This window comes from Nerophis lumbriciformis, linkage group LG27 (genome assembly GCF_033978685.3).
Source record: "Nerophis lumbriciformis linkage group LG27, RoL_Nlum_v2.1, whole genome shotgun sequence".
Lineage (NCBI taxonomy): Eukaryota > Metazoa > Chordata > Actinopteri > Syngnathiformes > Syngnathidae > Nerophis > Nerophis lumbriciformis.
In genome coordinates this window covers 19,602,935-19,610,294 of record NC_084574.2, presented here as the reverse complement: position 1 = coordinate 19,610,294, position 7,360 = coordinate 19,602,935, and the positions used below count along the sequence as shown (strand labels likewise).

Sequence of the window (7,360 nt, the reverse complement as noted above, 5' to 3'; positions counted from 1 at the left end):
ATATGACAGTAATATTCCTAAGATCCTGAGATAATGCGAAAAAAGCAATACAAATGTATTCCATCATAATTTCTAAACCAAACAGGCAAAATGTCTAAAAATAACTGTAATATTGAATGCATGTGAGTTTTACTAGAATCAGTTGTTTTTGTAAGGTTTGCAAATACAAAAATTAGGTTTTACTCTATATGAGAGTATACTGTTACATTTAATATGACAGTTATTTAAACAAAACTCCTAAACTACAAATGCTAAATGGCTAATGATGCCTGAAATAATGCATCCTTAGGAGTTTTACTCGAAAAATATGTTTCTTTTAATCCTTGCAAACACAAAAAGTAGTTTTTACTCAATGTGACAGTAATATTCTTAAAATCCTGAGATAATGCGAAAAAAGCGATAACAATGTGTTCCATCATAATTTCTAAACCAAACATGCAAAATGTGTAAAAATGCCTGTAATATTGAATCCATGTGAGTTTTACTAGAATCAGTTGTTTTTGTAAGGTTTTCAAACACAAAAAATAGGTTTTACTTACTATGACAGTTATTTAAACTCCATGTATCTTTGTGAGTTTTACTAGAAAAAATATATTTTGAATGTTTACAAAAACAAAAGTTAGTTTTTTTTTACTCAATATGATAGTATAACTGTCATACTAAATCCATCCATTTTCTTCCGCTTATCCGAGGTCGTGTTGCGGGGGCTGCAGCCCAAGCAGAGAAGCACAGACTTCCCTATCCCCAGCTACTTCGTCCAGCTCTTCTCGGGGGATCCCGAGGCGTTCCCAGGCCAGCCAGCTGATATAATCTTCCCAATGTGTCCTGTGTCTTCCCCGTGGCCTCCTGCCGTTTGGACTTGCCTTAACGAAAAAAGCAATACTAATGTATTCAAACACAAATCCTAAACAAAACATGTAAAATGTCTAAAATGCCTTTAATATTGAATCTGTGTGAGTTTTACAAGAATCAGTTGTTTTTGTAAGGTTTGCAAATACAAAAATTAGGTTTTACACTTAACTTTATAACTCAATATGTGTGGCAGTTATACTACCACACTCAAAATGACAGTTATTTAAACATAACTCCTAAACTACACATGACCATTTTCTAATAATGCATGAAGAAATGTATCTTTGTGAGTTTTACTAGTAACATTTTCTTTTGTAAGGTTTGCAAAGACACGAGTTAGTTTTTTTTTCCTCACTTTGACAGTATGCTGTCACACTCAATTTCAGTTATTCAAACATAACTCCTAAACCACACATACAAAATGGCTAATAATGTCTGTAGAAATGTATCTTTGTGAGTTTTACTGTGAAACAATATTTTGTAAGGTTTGTAAAGACACAAGTTAGTTTTTTTTTACTCAATATAACAGTATAACTGTCATACTATATATGAAAGTTATATAAACATAAATTCAAAACTACACATGAACATTTTCTAATAATGCATGAAGAAATGTATCTTTGTGAGTTTTACTAGTAACATTTTCTTTTGTAAGGTTTGCAAAGACACAAGTTAGTTTTTTTTACTCAATATAACAGTATAACTGTCATACTATAAACGCAAGTTATATAAACATAACTCCAAAACCAAACATGCATTATGTCTAAAAATTCAGCACTGCAACTACATATGCACCGAATTTAAACTAAATGTCCCTGCTGCTGTTATCCGAGTTGCAGGGCTGGCCACCACGCCAACATCATCCAGGGCTCCAGAAACATTTGTAGGTCAATGCCCCACAATACAAGTAGATGCTGGAGGCACTATTCTGCCAGGACTTTTAGACACCGGGTCCCAAGTGACGCTAATGTCCGAAAGCCTATTTAATGCTCACTTTACCGAAGCGAAGCTCGAAAGGACCCCTACCCTTTTTCGTCTAAGAGCAGCTAATGGCCTGGAAATCCCCTATATCGGCTATGCGGTTCTTGATTTTGAGGTAGAGGGTGTTAAAGTTCCCGAAAGAGGAGTAGTAATTGTTGCGGATCAAAACTGTACACACCCCTTCATAATAGGTATGAATCTAATCGTGGGTTGTTGGGATGCCGTTTTTAAATGTCCTAAAACCTCTACTCTTCGGCATCTTCAAAAGCAAAAGGTGTGGAGGGAAGCTTTTGCTACATGTTCCCGTATAGAAGCTGTTGCTGCTGAAGATGGCTTGCTAGGCCACGTGAGAATGGTCTCGAAGACTAGTATTACATATCCCCCAAAGGAGATGTTGGTGCGGGGCTAACTACTGTGCCCTGCAAAATCACTGGTCGTGGTGAACAGAGGTAGGCTGCCCCTCCGTGCTTATAACCCCCATTCCTACAGTATTTCCTTAAAACAATTTGAGAAGCTAGGGCAGCTGTTCCGTGTTGATGATAGTGATGTGCATGCAGCTGAGGATCTGTGTTTATCTCTAGTAGAGGAGGGTGTGGTAGAAGTGTCACTCATTGATGCCACAGCCCAAACCAATCCAGAACTGTCCCCAGATGTTAGGGATTTGAGTGATAAGCCGGATCTGTCTGAGCAGCAACAAGTGCAGCTACGCGCCCTGCTGGCGAAGTGGGAGAAGGTGTTTGCACAACATGAGGACTTTGGAAGGACCAGTGTTGTGCAACACAGGATACTGACTGGAGATTCCGCCCCTACCAGGGAGAGATACCGACCCATCCCGCCTCTGTTGCATAAGGAAGTGAAGACACTGCATGCTTTCAGGTATGCTTGAACAGAGAGTGATAAAGGAAAGCTGCAGTCCCTGGGCAGCGCCTATAGTGTTAGTCCGCAAAAAGGATGGGAGTTGGCGCTTTTGTGTAGACTACCGGAGGTTAAACTCAGTTACACATAAAGACGCCTTTCCGTTCCCCTGAATCGAAGAGACCCTAACTGGTCTGAGCAAATCTGAATGGTTTTCGACCTTAGACCTCGCTAGTGGGTATTGGCAAGTGGAGGTGCACCCGGACGATCGTGAAAAGACTGCATTTACAACTCCCCTCGGACTGTTCGAGTTTGAACGCATGCCATTTGGTCTATGCAATGCACCTGCCACTTTCCAACATCATTGTTTGAATGGTCGAATAGCGGAATCATTGTTGGTTTATCTTGATGACATAATAATTTTTTCTGTTGATTTCACTGCCCATCTACAGCACCTGGACCAGGTGTTTGAACGGTTGCAGCGACATGGACTTAAACTCAAGCCCCCTAAGTGCAAGCTCTTTCAGCGTGAGGTGAAATTCTTGGGACACGTGGTGGATCGGGATGGAGTGAGACCGGACCCAGGTAAAATTAAGGCAGTACAGGACTGGGCCGCTCCGACCACTGTCAAGGAAGTGAGAGCGTTTCTTGGATTGGCAGGCTATTACCAACGTTTTGTGGCTGGGTTTGCTAAAATAGCCCGTCCCCTATAAATGTCGGTGGGACGGCCTCACTGGCCGTCCCACCGACAAGAAGGCACAGGCCCACAAAATAGTGTGGACACCAGAGTGTCAGACGTCCTTTGAAGAGCTAAAAAAGGCTTTGACCGACAGTTGCCTGCCCGCTATGCAGACGAGAGTTCCCCCCGTTGCAGGGACTGACAACGATAATGTATGGGGGGGATGTGATGGGACACAAGTAGGGGATTTTATTTTTTTTGTTTCATTGTCATGCATGTCTGAGTGTTTTTATTGTTTTAGATTTTAATTGCATGTTTTTACATTTTACAATTTGATTGCATGTTTTTAAACTTTGAGGACTTTGACTGTATTTTTAATTGCATAAGTTTATTCCTTGTGGACTTTGCTGGCATTTTAAGACGTTGCCCCTTTTAGCTTGTTGCCCCTGACAACCAAAGTGCCCAATCGAACGGCACCTGAAATCAGACGCACCTGTGGAGCATTAGGGCTGCACACATTTAAAAAGGAGCGACCAGGAGGATCGTCAGGCTTGACAAGGAGGACCGGGTGAACGCGCGCAGGTTGAGAAGGAATCCCCAAGACTACCCAGCAGACCCGCAGGCTACCGAAAAGAACCCCCAGAATCCCACAATACGCAGGGGCAGAGGAAACTCTGACTCCAAAGTAAGTGTCGTGCCTTGTGGATTTGCAGGGGTATTTAACTGCCTTGGGCTGTGGGCTTGTGGCTCGTGTGTTGTGCGCTGGCTGTGTGGTTCTGTGAGCAGGAGCAATCGAACACGATTCATAAACCAAAGATGTATTATGTCTAAAAATGCCTGTAATATTGTATCCATGTGAGTTTTACGACAATCAGTTGTTTTTGTAAGGTTTGCAAATACAACAATTAGGTTTTACACATAATGACAATATAACTGCCACACCCAATCAGTAGTTTTTTACTCAATATGACTAATATTTTTACAATCCTGAGATAATGCAAAAAAAGCAATAAAAATGTATTGCAACATAATTCCTAAACCAACAATGCAAAATGTCTAAAAATACCTGTAATATTAAAACTATGTGACAATTACTGTAATCAGTTGTTTTTGAAAGATTTGCAAAAACAAAAATTAGGTTTTACGCATTGACATATAACTGCCACCTAAATATGACAGTTGTTTAAAACATATCTCCTAAACCACACATGCAAAGTGGCTAATAATGCCTGGAGGAATGTATCTTTGTGAGTTTTACTAGAATAATGATCTTTTGTAAGAATTGCAAAGACACAAGCTAGTTTTTTTTACTCAATATGACAGTTTTACTGTCATACTAAATATGAAAGTTATATAAACATAACTCTAAAACCAAACATGCATTATGTCTAAAAATGCCTGTAATATTGTATCCATGTGAGTATTACTAGAATCAGTTGTTTTTGTAAGGTTTGCAAATACAAAAATTAGGTTTTACTCACTATGCCAGTTATTTAAACATAACTCCTAAACAACAAATGCAAAATGGCTAATAATGCCTGGAGATGTATCTTTTACTAAAATGTTCTTTTGTAAGGTTTGCAAAGACACAAGTTAGTTTTTTTTACTCAATATGTAGTATCACTGTATCACAACTGAGAAAGTTGTATAAACATAATTTCAAAACTACACATGCAATCCGTCTAAAAATGCCTGTAATATTGAATCTATGTGAGTTTTACCAGAATCAGGTATTTTGGTAAGGTTTACAATTACAAAAATTAGGTTTTACTCATAATGACAGTATAACTGCCACTTTCAATATGGCAGTTATTTAAACATAACCCCTAAACCACATGCAAAATGGCTTATAATGCCTGGAGATGTATCTTTGTGAGTTTTACTAGAAAACATATAATTTGTAAGGTTTTTTAAAGACACAAGTTGGTTTTTATTACTCAATATAATAGTATAACTGTCATACTAAATGTATCCATTTTCTTCCGCTTATCCGAGGTCGGGTTGTGGGGGCAGCAGCCTAAGCAGAGAAGCCCAGACTTCCGTCTCCCCAGCCACTTCGTCCAGCTCTTCTCGGGGGATCCCAAAGTGTTCCCAGGCCAGCCGGCTGACATAGTCTTCCCAATGTGTCCTGGGGCTTCCCCGTGGCCTCCTGCCGGTCGGACTTGCCCTAACGAAAAAAGCAATTAAAATGTATTCAAACACAACTCCTAAACCAAACATGTGAAATGTCTAAAATGCCTGCAATATTGAATCTATGTGAGTTTTACTAGAATCAGTTGTTTTTGTAAGGTTTGCAAATACAAAAATTAGGTTTAACACTTAATGACGTATAACTGCCACACTCAATTTGACAGTTATTAAAACATAACTCCTAAACTACACATGAACATGTTTTAATAATGCATGAAGAAATGTATCTTACTCAATATGACAGTATTACTGTAATACTAAATATGAAAGTTATATAAACACAACTCCAAAACCAAACATGCATTATGTCTAAAAATGCCTGTGATATTGTATCTGTGAGTTTTACTAGAATCAATTGTTTTTGTAAGGTTTGCAAATACAAAATTTAGGTTTTACTCACTATGACAGTTATTTAAACATAAATCCTAAACAACAAATGCAAATAGCTAATAATGCTTTGAGAACTGTATCTTTGTTATAGAGAGCCTGCTGACCAACAGCATCTCTGTCTGGACTGGAGCCTGCAGTGCCTCAGACTGGAAGTCTCTCCAGAGAGTGGTGAGGACGGCGGAAAAGATCTTCAGGAATCCTCTTCCTCTTATCCAGGAGATCGCAAAAAGCGCTGCCTGACCAGGGCTCAGAAAATTTGCAAAGACTCCTCCCACCCCCACCAAGGACTGTTTTCACTGCTGGACTCTAGAAAGAGGTTCCGCAGCCTCCGAAGCAGAACCTCCAGCTTCTTCCCTCATGCCGTAAGACTCTTGAACGCATTATAATTAAATTATCCCCTCAACTCTCCTCAAAATGGATTAACTCGCTGGAATAAACAAAAAACAATATAACATACACCCATAAACGTGGGCGCATGTGGAAAAGGTGCAATATATTTATCTACACAGTAATCTTTTTATTTATTTATATATATTTAAGTATATTTATTTATTTTATATGTATATTTATATATTTATTTATTTATATATGCACCTTATTGCTTTTTTATCCTGCACTACCATGAGTTTATGTAACGAAATTGTGTTATCTATGCTGTAAAGTTCAAATTTGAATGACAATAAAAAGAAAGTCTAAGTCTTTACCAGAATAATGATCTTTTGTAAGGTTTGCAAAGACGCAAGTTAGTTGTTTTTTTTTACTCAATATGACAGTATAACTGTCATACTAAATATGAAAGTTGTAAAAACATAACTCCAAAACCAAACAAGCAATCCGTCTAAAAATGCTGTAATATTCAATCTGTGAGTTTTACCAGAATCAGGTATTTTGGTAAGGTTTACAATTACAAAAATTAGGTTTTACTCATGACAGTATACCTGCCACATTCAATTTGACATTTATTTAAACATAACTCCTAAACCACACATGCACAATGGCTAATAATACCTGGGGAAATGTCTCTGAGTTTTACTAGAAAAAATATATTGTGTAAGGTTTGTAAAGACACAAGTTAGTTTTTTTTACTCAATATAACAGTATAGCTGTCATACTATATATATAAATAAATGGATTGTACTTGTATAGCGATTTTCTACCTTCAAGGTACTCAAAGCGCCTTGACACTACTTCCACATTTACCCATTCACACACTGATGGAGGGAGCTGCCATGCAAGGCGCTAACCAGCACCCATCAGGAGCAAGGGTGAAGTGTCTTGCTCAGGACACAACGGACATGACGAGGTTGGTACTAGGTGGGGATTGAACCAGGGACCCTCGGGTCGCGCACGGCCATTCTTCCACTGCGCCAAACATTACTCCAAAACCAAACATGTATTATGTCTAAAAATGCC

At 38.6% G+C, this 7,360-nt stretch overlaps 1 long non-coding RNA gene across 1 annotated transcript; it reads left to right on the top strand.

Annotated features, from left to right (window-relative positions):
• Nucleotides 1-3,922: 3,922 nt before the first annotated feature.
• Nucleotides 3,923-5,571, top strand: LOC140679941 (uncharacterized). The gene is made up of 2 exons (XR_012051215.1): nt 3,923-4,052; nt 5,363-5,571. It is a non-coding gene; the product is annotated as an uncharacterized lncRNA (long non-coding RNA).
• The last annotated feature ends 1,789 nt before the right edge of the window (nt 5,572-7,360 follow it).